Source organism: Sus scrofa, chromosome 6 (genome assembly GCF_000003025.6).
Source record: "Sus scrofa isolate TJ Tabasco breed Duroc chromosome 6, Sscrofa11.1, whole genome shotgun sequence".
Taxonomy (NCBI): Eukaryota; Metazoa; Chordata; class Mammalia; order Artiodactyla; family Suidae; genus Sus; species Sus scrofa.
This window is the reverse complement of record NC_010448.4, coordinates 31,700,112-31,716,438: the sequence shown is the minus strand read 5'-3', so window position 1 is coordinate 31,716,438 and position 16,327 is coordinate 31,700,112. Positions and strand designations below refer to the sequence as shown.

The window sequence follows — 16,327 nt, the reverse complement described above, 5'->3', positions numbered from 1 at the left end:
GCCTACCCCACAGCCACAGCAACACCAGACCTGAGCTGCATCTGCGACCTAAACCAAAGTTCACGGTAACGCTGGATCCTTAACCTATTGAGTGAGGCCAGTGATCGAACCTGCATCCTCATGGATACTACTCAGATTCTTAACCCACTGGGCCACAATAGCAACTCTGAGTTTCTCCCTGTTTTGAGAACAGAATTTGGGCCTCTGACCTCTTCTTCCTCCCCTTGCCCAGCTGGTCCTCTCCCAGGTCGGTGTCCTGAGTGCCTCCATCTCGAGGAAGCTGCTCCTGCTCACCCATCTGGCATTTTATTTTTTATTTTTATTTTTGCTTTTTTAGGGCCACACCCATGGCATGCAGAAGTTCCCAGGCTTGGGGTTGAATCAGAGCTAGAGCTGCCGGCCTATACCACAACAACGCCAGATCCTTAACCCACTGAACGAGGCCAGGGATAGAGCCCGAGTCGGGCTCATTAATTGCTGAGACATGAAGGGAACTCCCCACCTGGCATTTTAAAGTGTTGGGACTGGAGCTCTGGTTCCCCTAGGCCTGATCAGTCTCCCCCCCACACCCTCATCTTGGGAAGGTAGAACCAGCCTCCCACCCTCAACCCGAGGGCCTCTCAGCTTCTGCTGTGGCACCTACTTGTCCCTCCTGGATGAGGGACGCTCCTGGTGCATCCACACGGGGTGGGGATGGAAGAGAAGGTAGCTCCAGGAGCTCCCGCCATGGCTCAGTGGTAACAAACCCGATTAGTATCCATGAGGATGGGGGTTCGATCCCTGGCCTTGATCAGTGGGTTAAAGCTCCAGCATTGCCTTGAGCTGAGGTGTAGGTTGTAGACATGGCTTGGAGCTCATGTTGCTGTGGCTGTGCCCTAGGCTGGCAGCTACAGCTCCAATTCGACCCCTAGCCTGGAACTTCCATATGCTACAGGTGTGGCCCTCCCCCCACCCCTAAAAAAAAAAAAAAAAAAAGTAGCTCCGGGAAGCTGTAGTCCTCTGCCCAACCACACACCACCTGCCTCCCCTTGCTGTGGCCTCATCTGGTTTGATACAGAGGCAGGGAGATGGGGGGGATTTCCAGGGTCTTAAGGGGACTTGGGGGAGAAATACCACCCCCCCTCTTTCCCCTTTCTAGGCCAAAGTATGCAGCAGAGACGGAAGGACACACATCAGACTGCTTGTCTCCTGCCTCTGTCTCTCCTGCGCAGTGGTTAACGAATCTGACTAGGAACCATGAGGTTGCGGGTTCGATCCCTGCCCTTGCTCAGTGGGTTAATGATCCGGCGTCGCCGTGAGCTGTGGTGTAGGTTGCAGACGCGGCTTGGACCCTGTGTTGCTGTGGCTCTGGCGTAGGGCAGTGGCTACAGCTCCGATTGGACCCCTAGCCTGGGAACTTCCACATGCCGCAGGAGCGGCCCAAAGAAATAGCAAAAAGACAAAAAAAAAACAAAAAAAAAAAACAAAAACCTTCCTTCTTCTGCACCTGCCAAGGTCAATGCCTCCCCCTCTGTGTTCTTCAAATGCTGAGTCATGACCCATCGATGGGGGATGAAACAAAGTTGAGTGGGTCGTGACCAGCATCAATCCAAAAACAAAAGCAGGGATTTCCCTTGTGACACAGTGGGTTAAGGATCTGGTGTTGTCACTGCAGCAGCTCAGGTCGTTGCTGTGGTGTGAGTCTGATCTCTGGCCCAGGAACATCCATAGGCCAAAAAAAAGCAAAGAGAATTTTGAAAGTGAGAAAATACCAAGGCAAAAAGTTGTTCTGTAATTTTTTTTTTTTTTTTTTTTGCTTTTTAGGGCCACACCCTCAGCATATGGAAGTTCCCAGGCTAAGGGTCAAATTGGAGCTACAGCTGCAAGCCTACACCACAGCAGCACAGGATCCAAGCCATCTCTGTGACCTACATCACAGCTCATGGCAACACTGGATCCTTAACCCACTGAATGAAGCCAGGGATTGAACCCGAATCTTCATGGATCCACTGCACAACGATGGGCGCATCCTGAAATTTTTTTTAATTGTCTTTTCAGGGCCGCACCCTCAGCATAGGGAGGTTCAGGCTAAGGGTCTAATCGGAGCTACAGCTGCCAGCCTATGCCACAGCCACGCCAGATCCGAGCCACGTCTGTGACCCACACCACTGCTCATGGCAACACCAGATCCTTAATCCACTGAATGAGGCCAGGGATGGAACCCGTGTCCTTAAGGATTCTAGTCAGATTTGCTTCCACTGCACCACAACAGGAACTTCCTGAAATTTGTTTTGATTATATACACACATGTGCACGTGTGTGTGTTCTGGTTAAAACGTAAAATGTCACGGAAGAGCATGTCGGGAGCCCCAGTTCTGCCCTCTGTTCCTCTGTCCTGGAGCAACAGGCCACACATGCCAAGGACCACAGGCGTCCTTTCTGCCCTGGGAGATCGCCAGGCATTTCCACTTCCAAACTTGCCTCCGGACACGCTAACTGAGGAATAAAGAGAGCCCAGAAAATCTTCCCAAGCCAAGTCTGGCTGGCCAGGCAAAACCATGTCTGCATGTCAAACCCTGCACATAACTCTCTCGCATTCCTTCCAGAAGCAGCTGGGTCCTCTCCTCTCTCCCTAAGATTGATGCTTGTAGCCTGCTAGGAAGAAAATCACATTCGGACGAGCCAAAGAAGTGGTTCGTATTTCTAAAGGCACTTCTGTCACCTGCCAATTGTCAAAGAGGCTGCTTTTTGGCCGAGTCCCCCCATCTAAGCCCTCCCCTCACTTAGCCAGCCGCCTGCAGGTAGCGATGGGCCTGAGCTACACACTTTAAGAGTTACCCAGAGCTGAAGCAATCTGCTTGGTGATACATCCTGGTTCCCGATGCCAAGGGAGCCACGTTTGGCTTTGATGAGCAAGTCCATGTGAGATTATAGAAAAGCCAAACCAAGTCAAAGGCGTGGCGGTGCCTTCCTCTGAGACTAGGCGGGGGCTACCCCTGCCTTTGCTGTAGACTCAGCTCCAAGAGAGCAGAGGACCTACCTGCTGTACCCAAGGCTGGTCCCAGGTCCTAGCAGAGTGTCCAGGGCACAAGGCAGGCCCTTGATAAAACTGTATACAGTAAGTGAGTATGGATTTATGTGAGAGAAATGCCAAACTTCCTTATTTCTTCTAGTGTTTCTTTTACAAATATCTATATTTAAATATTGAAGTATATAGTTGATTTACAACGTTGCATTAACTTATGCTGTACAGCAAAGTGCTTCAATTAAACATATATTGTTTTTCATATTCTTTTCCATTATGGAATATCACAGGATATTGGATATAGTTCCCTGTGCTCGACAGACTTTGTTGTTGATCCGATCGATATAGCATAGTTTGCCTCTGCTAATCCCAACACATTTCCAGCACTGGCTCCAGGGAGTATTGTTAGTGGGCTAATCTGACCACGTCACCTCACTGTATTAAGTCAAAAACACTTTTTGTTATGTCCTTGGGTGGATTTTCTAATCAGGCAGAAGCCTCCGAGACAAATTAAGTGCTTTCTGGTTTGTCTATTAACCTTTTTAATAAAACATTATCACTCTTATATGTTGTTGTTCTAGAAGAGTCTATTTTTATTTCTTTTACAGCCCCACCCTTGGGCCATGGAAGTTCTCAGGCTGGGGGTCAAATTGGAGCTGCAACTGCGGGCATGCACCACAGCAATGCGGGATCCCAGCTGTGTCTTTCAACCTGCACCATAGCTCACAGCAATGGGGGCCAGGGATTGAACCCTCATCCTCATGGATAGTAGTTCTTAACCCACAGAGCCAAAATGAGAACTCCCCAAGAGTCTATTTTAAGAGCTCATTTAAAATAAATGTTTAGGGGAGTTCCCGTCGTGGCGCAGTGGTTAACGAATCCGACTAGGAACCATGAGGTTGCGGGTTCGGTCCCTGCCCTTGCTCAGTGGGTTAACGATCCGGCGTTGCCGTGAGCTGTGGTGTAGGTTGCAGACGCGGCTTGGATCCCGCGTTGCTGTGGCTCTGGCGTAGGCTGGTGGCTACAGCTCCGATTTGACCCCTAGCCTGGGAACCTCCATATGCCGCGGGAGCGGCCCAAGAAATAGCAACAACATCAACAACAAAAAAAAGACAAAAGACAAAAAAATAAATAAATAAAATAAAATAAAATAAATGTTTAGCTCACAGGGCAAGACACCAGAGTATGACTTTTCATTCTGCGTCTTTATACACATACCAGTACTGCTAGTAAAAGTGAGATCCACACCCATCATATTTTATGCCCTTCTCTTCATAAATACACACACTGATAACACCATTCCTCATTTCACTTTGACTAGTGGTTTGAGGGAAAAACAAGGTCATCTATTTTGGGGGATAATAGATCTTTAAATTCTGAGACATTCCAAAAGATGAAATCAGTCAGCTCTATCTTAGATGTTAACTGCTATTTCCCTGTGTTCTTCTGTTAACAGAACTGGAACCCAACCCTAAGGATATTTAATGTCTATAAAATATATGTACACTAATTTCTGTTTTCTTTCCGGCCCACAGTAACCAAAATTTTATTTGGAATGAGCAGAATTTTCCCAAGGTACTGTTTTCAACACTATTTCCCCATGGCCAACACACAGAAAATTTTGTAACCTGGCACTCAAGCTTTATCTAAGTTAAACATGTAAGACTCTCCCAATCTTATTTACTCATTCAATCATTTCTTAAGAAAACACCTCAAGGAGTTCCCGTCATGGCTCAGTGGTTAACAAACTGACTAGCATCCATGCAGATGCAGGTTCAATCCCTGGCCTCGCTCAGTGGGTTAAGGATCCCGCATTGCTGTGGCTGTGGTGTAGGTCACAGACTCGGCTGTCATCTGGTGTTGCTATGGCTGTGGTGTAAGCCAGCAGCTACAGCTCCGATTGGACCCCTTGCCTGGGAATCTCCATATGCTGTGGGTGCAGCTCTAAAAAGACAACATAAAGAAAAAAAAGAAAATACCTCAAAAGTACCAGAATATGTGCTAAGACTTTGGCAAGACAGACAAAGCCTTTCTCCTCCTAGAATCTACATTCCAGTAGAGGAAAGAAAAAAGTAAACAAATAATTATTGCTCCCAAATAGGGAAAAACTCACGTGTTCCTCAAAAATAAACTGCAGCACATCCATTTAAAACCACGCTATTCAGCAATAAAAAGGATTAGACGGCCAATCCATGCAACAAGACAGGTGCACTTCAGATGCACCATGCTGAGTGTATTCATTACCACTGCTGTGTAACAAATCATCCCCAAATTCAGCAGGGGCAGAGAAGTATAATCTTACCACATTCAGAAAGGAAAATTGGAAATATTGAATGAGTGGGACAACAGCCCGTAGCAGAAGTTGCAACTATGTTATTTCACCTCAAGAGAAAAAGAGAAAGTTCTACCATTCTTCACAAGTAGGCTTCTCCTGTGGCTGTTTGCAAAACAGCAGAGACAGAGTCAGGTAATGCATGGTTCTTGATAGTCATGTTACTGTAAGCAACGTGTACTATTTTGTCGGGTCAGCTGGGAAAAGACCATCCTATGAACTGACATAGCTGTGATCCACCTGAGACAGTATGTGGCTGACATGACCCGTGGCAGCAGGGACATAGCCCAGTGCTGGTTCCACACTGACATCTGCGGGACTGTTGACCCTCAAGGCTTCAGAGCCTCAGGTTCCTTCCCTTTCAAAGTTGTGTCCAGGACCCACTCTCTAAGGCTCCTTCCTTCCGTAAATTATTAGCCATCATTTTGTGATTTAATGACACGCACACGCTGCTTCACATGTGATGCTCTCTCCCACGTTCCCAGGCAGAGCTGGGGCCTCCTGCATCCCCTTAGCATATCCATGAGTTTTCCCAGGGCCATTTGGGTACCACCTGCATGATTCCTGCTACATCTGCTGGCCACCTGCTCTACTGTTTAATCTCTTCAGTCAAATGAACTTGCTTCTTAAAAACTTCAATTTGAGTGTGTTTATTTTAAAAGTAAACTTTATGTCACAATAGCAAGTGGGAGGAAAAAAAAATCAGTGAGACTAGTCAAGCAGAAGCCAACTGTAAAATAAATTCAGTGAAGCCAAAGTGAAGTGATCAATTGCAGCTGGAAACTTGGTTCTAAGACCTTTTTTATTTTTATTTTTTAAAGGGGGGAGTCTATGCTCAATTTTTAAAGTGATTGAAGAGTTAAGGACCTATTAGCACCAAACTAAGACATTCACTGTGCTTTATCTAAAAGCTTAAAAGATAATTGAAGGGGAATAAACCTGGCTCTTTGGTGATTTGGTGTTATTTAATGCCCTGTCTGTGTGCCATCTAATACCATTTCCCACTGCATACCAGTATGCCCTCCATCCTTTGGGAAAGGCTGAAATCGGCATGCCTTATTTCAGGGTTGGTTCCCTTGTCCTCCTTGACCAAGCTCCCAGAAACCAGTCAGTTTCCAGTTTATCCATCTCTGCATCCCTAACAAAGACCCCCCCATTGCCTCCTCCCGTGGCCTTATGGCACCTGGCACACACAGGCTAAGCCCCGAGGGGGTGTGAGAATGAGATGCGAGCAGCTGCCACCACCAGCCAGGAGTGGTACTTGAGTCCAGGTTACTGTTGTCACTACTTCAAGAGATTTGTCTGAAATTCTACAGAGGACCAAAGGAGAAGTTGGTCCAAGTTCAGGTCCTGTTTCAAGGTCATATTCAGAGATGTTTTGAGTCTCCTTGTAGATTGAAATTTGTAAAATAGGGAATGGGGGAGTGGGATGGATGGGGAGTTTGGGGTTAGTAGATGCAAACTACTACACCTAGAACGGATAAGCAATGAGGTCCTACTGTATAGCAATTTCTTGTGACAGAATAGGACAGAGATAGGAATTCCCGTCGTGGCTCAGAGGTTAACGAATCCGACTAGGAACCATGAGGTTTCGGGTTTGATCCCTGTCCTCACTCAGTGGGTTAAGGATCTGGCGTTGCCGTGAGCTGTGGTGTAGATCACAGAGGCAGCTGATATCCAGCATTGCTGTGGCTGTGGTGTAGGCTGGCGGCTACAGCTCCGACTAGACCCCTAGCCTGGGAACCTCCATATGCTGCGGGTGCGGCCCTAGAAAAGGCAAAAAGACCAAAAAAAAAAAAAAAAAAGAATATGACAAAGATAATATGAGAAAAAGAATGTATATATATATATATATATTTTGGACTGGATCACTTTTTTCTACAGCAGAAATTAACATCACAAATCAACTATAATTTTTAATTTTTTTTAAAAAGACAAAACAATAGCTACACAAAGCAGACACTTAAACAGTGAACATTTTGGGGTGGATTTTTTTTTTTAAATGCAAAGACATAGGGTTTAGGGCTTCCTTTTTTTTTTTTAATGAAAAATTAGAGCTGAGCCTCCCCTGCAGTGGGTTATCATAGGTTAAGAGGTGCCTTAAAAGCTTGAGGGGCCACAGGATAACTCGTACAGCTGTGCTCAGAGCCCCACCATTCACCAGAGCCAAGAAATGGAAACAACCCAAATGACCATCAGCTGATGAATGGGCAGAGAAATTGTGGTCTATTCATCTGCTAGAATATTATTTAGCCATTAAAAAGGAACATTCTCCAATGTGGGTGAGCCTTGAAAACATTGCGTTAAATGAAAGAAGGCAGACACAAAAGGTCACATGTGGTATGACTATCTATATGAAATGTCTAGAGGAGACAAATTCATAGAAAGCAGATTAGCAGCTGCCAGGGGTGGGCAGGATAGGATAGGATTGAGGGGTGATGGAGTTTCCTTTTGAGGTGATGATGATATTCTAAAACTGATGTGGCATGTAATATCATAATAAAGCTGTTGCCAAAAAAAAAAAAAAAAAGGCTTGGAGGGAACATAGCTTTGTAAACAAGCCAGGGTGGGGGGGCTGTTGCCTTCTGCTAAGGTTTTCTTAGGGCAGTGGCCCTCAGTCCTGGCTGCCCAAGAGAACCACCAGGGGTAGTGTCTGGAACCACTGAAGCTGGCCCCACCTGTGCTCACATCCAAAGCTCTGGGGGGTGCAGGTGGCCTTCATGGTTTTGAAAGAGCCCCAAGTGATTCTGCGAGGCAGCCGAGGCTGGGAAGACTGGCTCAGGAAAATGGCAAATAAAGAGGTAGATTTAGCCCAATGCATGCCCTTACTCATGGCCAGATTGGCACTCAGTCTGGTCCCACTATCTTCGGACCCTTTGTCCCAGATAACGCCCTGTCTCCACCCCCCCCCCGAATTCCCTCTTTTCCATTTTGTGATATTTAAAAATGAATCAGCCAGAAGCTACATTCTTGACAGTCATTAGTCATTAGGGAAATACAAATCAAAACCACAATGAGATACCACTTCATACCCATTAAGACGGCTGTTATCAAAAGACGAAAAAATACTGGCGATGAGGTAGAGAAACTAGAACCCTCTGCAGTGTGGGCGGGAATGGAAAATGGTGCACCGTGAAAAACAGTATGGCGGCTCCTCAAAATGTATTAGTCAGAAACAATCTCATTTAATAACACAGAAGCTAAAAAAACTATTCCAACTGATTCAGTTTAACTAACTTTGATTCCTATATAACTTTGATTCATTTAATAACACAGAAGCTAAAAAAACTATTCCAACTGATTCAGTTTAACTAACTTTGATTCCTATATAACCAAGGAATGCAATTCCACTCCTAGATATACATCCAGAAGAACTGAAAAGTTTCTCAGACAAGTCTATGTATACATACGTTCCTAGCAGCATTGTTCACAACGGCCAAGACGTAGAATTGTCCACCAATGAATGAACAAAATGCAGCCTATACATACAATGGAATATGATTCAGTCATAAAAAGGAATGCGATTATGACGCATGCTACACAACATGCCCTGAAGACATTGTGCTAAGTGAAACAAGCCAGAAACAAAAGGAAAATATTGTATGGTTCCACTTTCATGAGCTACTTAGAAGGAGCAACTTCAGAGAGACAGAATGTAGAAGCAGTCACCCAAGGCTGGGGGAAAGGGGGTGGGCCGGGGAGTTATTTTTGATGGATACAGAGTTTCAGTTTGGGAAGATGACAAAGTTCTTGAGATGGATGGTGGTGGGGATGGTTGCACAAAACCCTGAAGGTACACAATGCCATGGAATTACCTACTTTAGTTAAAATGATAACTTTTGTGTTCTTAACAATTAAGAACCAAAAAAAGTCAGTTTCAATGGCAGGCATTGGGAGGTCTTTCCAAACTCCACAGGAAAGAGATCCTTTAGAAGCAGTGGAGGGGAAGAGCAGGCATCGCCCTGGGGTCGAACCCAACGATGAAGAGCTGCCGGCTCCATCTCTCTGCACCTCGGTTCCCTCAGCCACACAAGGAGGATGACAATTAGGGCCACCTGTTTCGGGTGGGGTGGGAGCCGAGGATGAAATAATAGGTAAAGTACTCAGCCCAGTAGCTGGTATACAGTAAGTGCTCAGTGGTAGCACTGGTATCACCATGATCATCATTATTATTATCCAGACCTACTGTGTCTACCTTGACTCTGGGCCGGCAGTAGATAGCCGTGATGGTTGCACAATCTTGTGAATATACGAAAACCCACTAAATTGTACACTGTCAAATGGTGAATTTTTATAGACAATTATATGCGTATAAAATAAAGCAGGGTGCATAATCGCAGAGTAAGGTAGACACACCGTTGAGTGTCGGAAATACATTCCTCCTAAGCAGCAAAATGAGGACCACGTGGCAGAGACGCTGCAGCTGCTCTTTGGAAGAGGCCCCGCCTTGCTGGTATCAGCGACCCGCTGGGGCTGGACCTGGAACCTCAGTCACCTCTGTTCTCTCTGAAGCTGCCACGCCACAGCCTGGGGCGCAGCCTGGTCTGGCTCCTGAGTGGCCCACCGAGTGGGAAGGGTGCAGGCTGGGTCTCCCCAGGGAGACCCACAGGCCCTGCAGAAGAGGCTCGTGCTCAAGTAGACGCAGGTTCACCGACAGCCCAAATCCACCATCCGGACCCCTCCTCTCCACGCGTCACACCTACCGCCTCAAGCGTTCCCGCCGCCCCCTTCCTGGAAGCTCTCCTCACCTTGGTCAAAATCTGCAGAGCAGAAGGATGGAGGAAGACGGCGATAAGCAGCTCTCCCAGCCTTGGTTTACCGCGCTGCAGGTTAACAACAGTGGCCTGGGCAGCCTGACCGGAAGGGGAGGGACGACGTGGATCCCTGGGAGTGGGAGGCGGGCCCCGGGGTAAATGCTCAGTAGTGGCACCTGCTTCCTGATGTTGAGAAGTGGGCAGCACCTGCTGAGGCCACGGGCACTGTCGGGGGTGCGCCTGCGTGGTCAGCCCCTCCACACCTGGCACCTGTTGGGCAGGTAGTTCCTGCCTTGGAGACTCAGCGGCCCCAGCCTGGGATCCAGGAGCCCAGCTGGCGCAGTGGGTGCGAAATCAAGCCCGTGGTAGGATGTGGAAAGAGGGGAGCTGCAAGTAGAGGAAAGATCTCCCGTTTCTAGAAACGCAGACTCTGGGTTTCTAGGAGCCAGCTTGACCAATGTCTTCCTGAGGCAGGAAGGACAATCCTGCCGGGTGGTGATTGTGTGGGCAGGAGGAAACTGGGCAACCCCACCCCGAGTCCCCCCCGCCCCCGGAACAGCTGATGCAAAATGGGCAAACTATAGAAAACAACGCAAATATGTAGGGTCTCCAGAGAGAGGAAGGGAGTGAACAGCCAACAGCCTGTTCAGTCCAGAGGATGATCTGAGGCCCAAAGACAGGAAGGAGGGAATTGTCCAAAATAATAAGTTTGAAATATGCACAGTTTATTGTTTGCCTATCATATCTCAATAAAGCCATTGAACTTTAAAAAGGATTATAAGTCCCCTGAGCTTTGTGTTTATTAGGTCTCATTACCTTCTGGAAACAGGGTGAAAGGGCAGGTGTAAGCTCCGCCTGGACGGCGGAGCCTCAGGGTGTTAGGTGATTGATCTGCTGAAGGTCAAAACGCTGGAGTGGTAGAGCTGGGCCTCTGATTCCAGCTGCTGTGAAGTTTCCACAAATATTTGCGAGCCTTTGGTTGGGTGGATGGTGGGGAGTGCGTTGGGAAAATTGCAGAGGGTTACCATTTGGGATTTGCCCCCCAACTTGCTGTGTCACTGACGGGCTGACCTCTCTTTGGGCTTCGGTTTCCTCATCTGTACCATGGGACCAGAAAAGAGGGGCTCCAAGACCTCTTTTTGATGAAAACCCAGCAAAGACTTGTGAGTAGTTTTTCTAATTTCAAAAGCAACACAGCCTCTCCTCATTTAACTATTGGAAAGAAAGAGCCAGCTGTTTCCCTGGTTAAGTGGCACTCTTTTTCCTCAATATAGTTTAGATTCTGCTCTGAAATCAGCCCCCTACTTCTCTTACCTACGACCCCAAAGTTATGAATTTTCTAATTCTAATATCTTGGCTGTTTAAGTATGAGAGAATCATATGTCTATGAATCAAAGCAGGCTTTTGGTTTTAAGACTAAAAGGTTTGGGTATCTATTTTTTTTTTTTTTAAGAACAATGACGAATATCAGCCCTTAGAAAAATCAGCTCAATTCGAGACCTCCACGGCGTTATTGCCTCCTTTAATATTGCTGACAGTCTCTTGCAAATGTATCACAAGTTGGCATTTATTAGTGCGAGGCACAAGTAAGGGGCATGTTATTTGATTTGAATAACAGCTCGGAGCTACAGTTTGAGTCCAGAAATATATTAGTCAGAAACAATCTCATTTAATAACACAGAAACTAATAAAAGAAAAGTATTCCAACTGATTCAGAATTGAATTTATGAATATTGCTTTAGCAGGATTAATGATCAAAACCCCAACCTGTTTGTCACGTTATAACTGACTTTTCCATTTAAATGCAAAACCAGAAGTCAATGAGTCCGAAGGATTGTATATTGCTTTGAAGAAAACCAGTTCATTTTACATGTAAGCTTCCAAATTGGCAATAAACTTTAATTACAGGGTCAGATAATCAAATTATAATCAAATAGCCTCACATAAAAATCTATGTTTGAAATTAATGAGATACAAGACTGCCACTCGGTATCAATGCACCTCTGTAACTTACTAGCAGACATTTCATTTTCATTTAAAAGTCACCTTAAGGACTTTCTCCTCAATTTTCTCCGGGTAGCTTAATTTGATTTAGAAAACATTTCATTCTTAGACCATACAGTCCTTGGGATTTTCAGACTCATCTCTACATTTTCCCTCCTCCTCTCACCTGGGTGGAATGGGGGGGGGGTCTGTGTTATAACTGACAGTGGGATTTCCAAATTGGTGCCATTGGAAACCTTTCCAGCTGCAGAGTGAGGACATATCTATCTGTGTTGGGAAGAACCTGCCCCCTTGTCATCATCTGACAGAGGCAGCCTCCACCCCATGGGGGTGCTAGGTGGCCCCGGGGAAATTTTGCCAGAGGAAAAAAAATGTGTTTAGCTTTGAAGAACTTAAATATTTTGAAATCAACCAATTCACTGGCAAGTGAATGGCGTTAACAGGTACACCTGCCTCCTTGTCTCATTAGCTCTAAACAAGCAGAATGCAAAGCTGTGCTTTCAATCCTCTGTATTTTATCTTTAAAAGCAGCGGTTTCTTTGTCTTCATCAGTAACAGGAGCTTTTTCTTTTCTTTTCTTTTTTTTTTTGGTCAGAATGATGAAGCGCCAGCTGCTAGGGCTTCCTCTTCCTAGCAGGCAGGCAAGCTGGGACCAAGGAAAAAGAATGATGAGCTGAGAGGCGAGAGAGAGCGATGCAAAAGAGACCAACTTCCATCACCGATGTGTTTGCTCTTTTTAAAAATTAGACTTTTCTCTAAGAAATTTTGAGAAAATTAGACTTTTCTAAAAAGTAGACTTTTCCATATTACACAATAAATGAGGTGCACAGCACCAGACCATGTTGCCAGATAAAAAATAAAGCTTTAGCATAAGTATATCCTAAATATTGCTTGAGTGGTACTTATACTTAAAAAAAAAAAATCATTCCTTGGGAGTTCCTGCTGTGGTGCAACAGAAATGAACCCGACTAGTAGCCATGAGGACTCAGGTTCAATCCCTGGTCTTCCTCAGTGTGTCAAGGATCTGGCGCTGCCACGAGCTGTGGTGTAGGTCGCAGACACAGCTCAGATCTGGCATTGCTGTGGCTGTGGTGTAGGCTGGCAGCTGTAGCTCCGATTTGACCCCCTAGCTTGGGAACTTCCATATGCCTCAGGTTTGGCCCTAAAAAGCAAAAGCAAACAAAAACCAAAAAAAATTCCATGTTTATCTGAAATTCACATTTAACTGGACATCGGCATTTTTATCTGTGAATGCTGGTGATCCTAGCCTGCGATGATAATGATAATAAAGCTTAGCGTCTTCTGAAACATTAAAGGATTTGATAAGAACTGTCCCAATATTTCCCAAACGTGCCCAATCACCCAAGCACAACAATCAGCTGGGAGTTTTTTTTCCTTAAACTACAGTTACCCAGGCCATCCTAGAACTGCTGATTCATCAAGTCCAGGGAGTGTGTATTTCAACAAGTTTCCCAGGTGAGGCTTGGCATCAGACAAGTTTGGGAAACACTGCGAATACCTCTTGGCACAATATCCCTGAGAAGCAGGTGGTGATGGACCATGGGAAATAAGGCAAAATGATTCCCCTTCATTCCCCGCTGGGGAAATGATAGCTCAGAAAAGTGGGGGAGTGCTCAGCTGTCTTCAGAACCTTGAAGCTATTGAAATGCCAGCTTCAACATATTTTATTTCATCGTTGCCTCAAGTACAAAGCCATTTGGCTTAGAGATGGACTGGTAGAAGGTGTGTGACTATATAAGTTAGTTCTATCAGCATAATTACGACCTTTGCTGTTTTGTCTGCTATGCTCAGGAGTCCTGTGAGCTACTTAGGTGTGGATTTTTCATCTGTAATAAGGACACTATCCCCACCTCAAGCCGCCCTAGTGGTTTCACCATTGGGATGAAAAAGAGAGAGTGATTAACTGAAAGCCTATAAGAAGCTCTACCCCTCAGGGCCCGGCCCCCAGGGGGAGGAGGGGTGCACCATGCAGGTGAGCAGCCCTGTCCCCCAGCCACCCCTCCAGCTCCACCACAGGCAAAGGGGACTCATGGAAGAGGCTGGCCAGCACGGCAGGTCAGATGCAACACCATCTCAGAGCCTCACCCTCACTCTCTGCACGATGCACGTGCATCATAGAGAAACTGTGGGCGTTCCCATTGTGGCTCAGTGGTAATGAACCCAACTAGGATCCATGAGGATGTGGGTTCGATCCCTGGCCTTGCTCAGTGGGTTAAGGACCTGGCGTTGCCATGAGCTGTGGTGTAGGTCGCAGCATGGCTTGGATCCTGTGTTGCTGTAGCTCTGATTTGACCTCTGGCCTGGGAACGTCCACATGCCCCACATGCTGCCCTAAAAAAAAGAAACTGTAAAGCTGTCGAGGCGATAAGAACAGTCAATAAAAACAGAAGCGTTTGGGTGACGCCCATGCCACCCTGCTCTGCAGGTCAGGAACTGTGGGTTTGAAAGCAACCATTCACCTTCGCCTCCTGTTCACCAGCAGCATGAATCAACGCAAAAGAGCACCGACCGGTTTCTGCTGCTCCTGGCTCCCCCTTTCCACCTCCCTTTCTGGGTGTCTTCTCACTCACCAACACCCAGGGCAGTCGCATTTTACTTCCAGAGTAAAAAGCACCCTCTTTCGGTCAACATGGAATGACTGGGCCTGCAGTCAGAAAGGTAGGTCTCCCTCCAGCCCATCTCTGGCCACAACCTTGGGCAGCTCTTGTCTCTGCCTCGCCCTCCACTCACGTTACATTTGGTTCTGATGGTCTGGGGTTCCCAGCTTGTTCCCTTTTCTTGGTGACTGAGGTGTCCATTAGGCAGCCCTAAGATCAAAGAACCAAAGTTTAATTTCTCCTTTTCACCTGAGGCCAGTTGTTTCTGCCCCCTATTGTTCCCAAATTAACCCCCAATTAACTTGGGCTGTGCACTCCCAGCTCCTAAGAGATGCCTTTCACCTTCCCTCCAATTGTTTCCACCCTATGGGAACCCAGTGACTCGAGGGATAAAAGCAGCATGTTTCGATTCCAAGGAAAATGGTCTGCAAGTCCTCTCTAAGCCGGGGCACTGACCCTGCAGGTGGTGCCTCATGTTTGAGGGGTGCAGGGTTTCCCCAAAGACCTGCTGAATGCAGTTGCCTCTTACACTGTTCTGAGGCCTCCAGAGGAACCGGCTCAGCCTGATGAGACGGGCAGGACAAGGCAAAGCATCTGTGGGAAGAAACTGTGGACACGATGCGGGAGAAGGCAAAACAAAACAGGGGTGATGATAAATCATGGCAAGTGGCGGGACTGGGGTGATGAAGAGGAACACAGTGATCCGATCTTCCTAATCCGAGCCTTTGGTCACATAGGGACCAGCTCCAAAACATATCTTGCTGCCTGTCTTCCAGAGGCATCCCAGCCTACATCACGCATGAGATCAGGACTTTAGCAAGAACTATTCCTTCCGTATCACTCTCAATCCCTACAGCTGGGATGCTCAGCTAAGCACCCCCTTCACCCAGAGGAGCACCCCTCAGAATCACGCCACACTGGTTCTGGAATGGCCAACACTCAGGGTCTTTGAAGTTAGATTTTGGTTCAGATGTGATATGAAATTTGGGAGGATGATGATGCTGGATGGGTCTCAGAGGCCTGGAAGGTTCACACTTTCTTTGATCCAGAAGTTCTACCGCTAGGGTTTCATCTGAAGGAACAGGTGTATAAAGCTTATAATTGTGAAAAACTGGAAATCTTGTATCCAGTAAATTACAGTTCATTCCTATGAAAGACCACCTGCAGCCATTCAAAATCATGTCCAAAGAACACGCAGGGGGACACAGGAGACTTTATCTCCGATGGGTTAGTGAAAATTCAGTACCAGTTTTATAAAGATAGCAGTAGAGCAGAACCACTTTAAACAGTGACCGTGGTGATCTTTGGCTAATGGGATTATTGAATGTCTTCAATTTTTCTATTCCTTTTTTCCTGGTTTTCCAAGTTTTCTACACAAAGCTGCTGCTGCTGCTGATTTTGCTTTTTAGGGCTGCACTTGCAGCATATGGAGGTTCCCAGGCTAGGGGTCTAATTGGAGCTACAGCTGCTGGCCTATACCACAGCCACAGCAATGCAGGATCTGAGCCAGGTCTGTGACCCACACCACAGCTCATGGCAACACCAGATCCTTAACCCACTGAGCGGGGCCAGGGATCGAACCTGAAACCTCATGGTTCCTAGTCAGATTCATTTC

At 46.6% G+C, this 16,327-nt stretch overlaps 1 protein-coding gene and 1 long non-coding RNA gene across 2 annotated transcripts in view; one reads left to right on the top strand and one right to left on the bottom strand.

The window, feature by feature from the left end:
* The window catches only part of AKTIP (AKT interacting protein), a 51,626-nt gene extending 41,440 nt beyond the window's left edge, over positions 1-10,186 (bottom strand). The window contains exon 1 of the mRNA XM_021093426.1: positions 10,085-10,186. The gene's annotated coding sequence lies outside the window, so the exon portion shown is untranslated. The remainder of the gene's footprint in view (positions 1-10,084) is intronic.
* Positions 10,967-12,979, top strand: LOC110260953. Its single transcript, XR_002344597.1, has 2 exons — positions 10,967-11,253; positions 12,690-12,979. It is a non-coding gene; the product is annotated as an uncharacterized LOC110260953 (long non-coding RNA).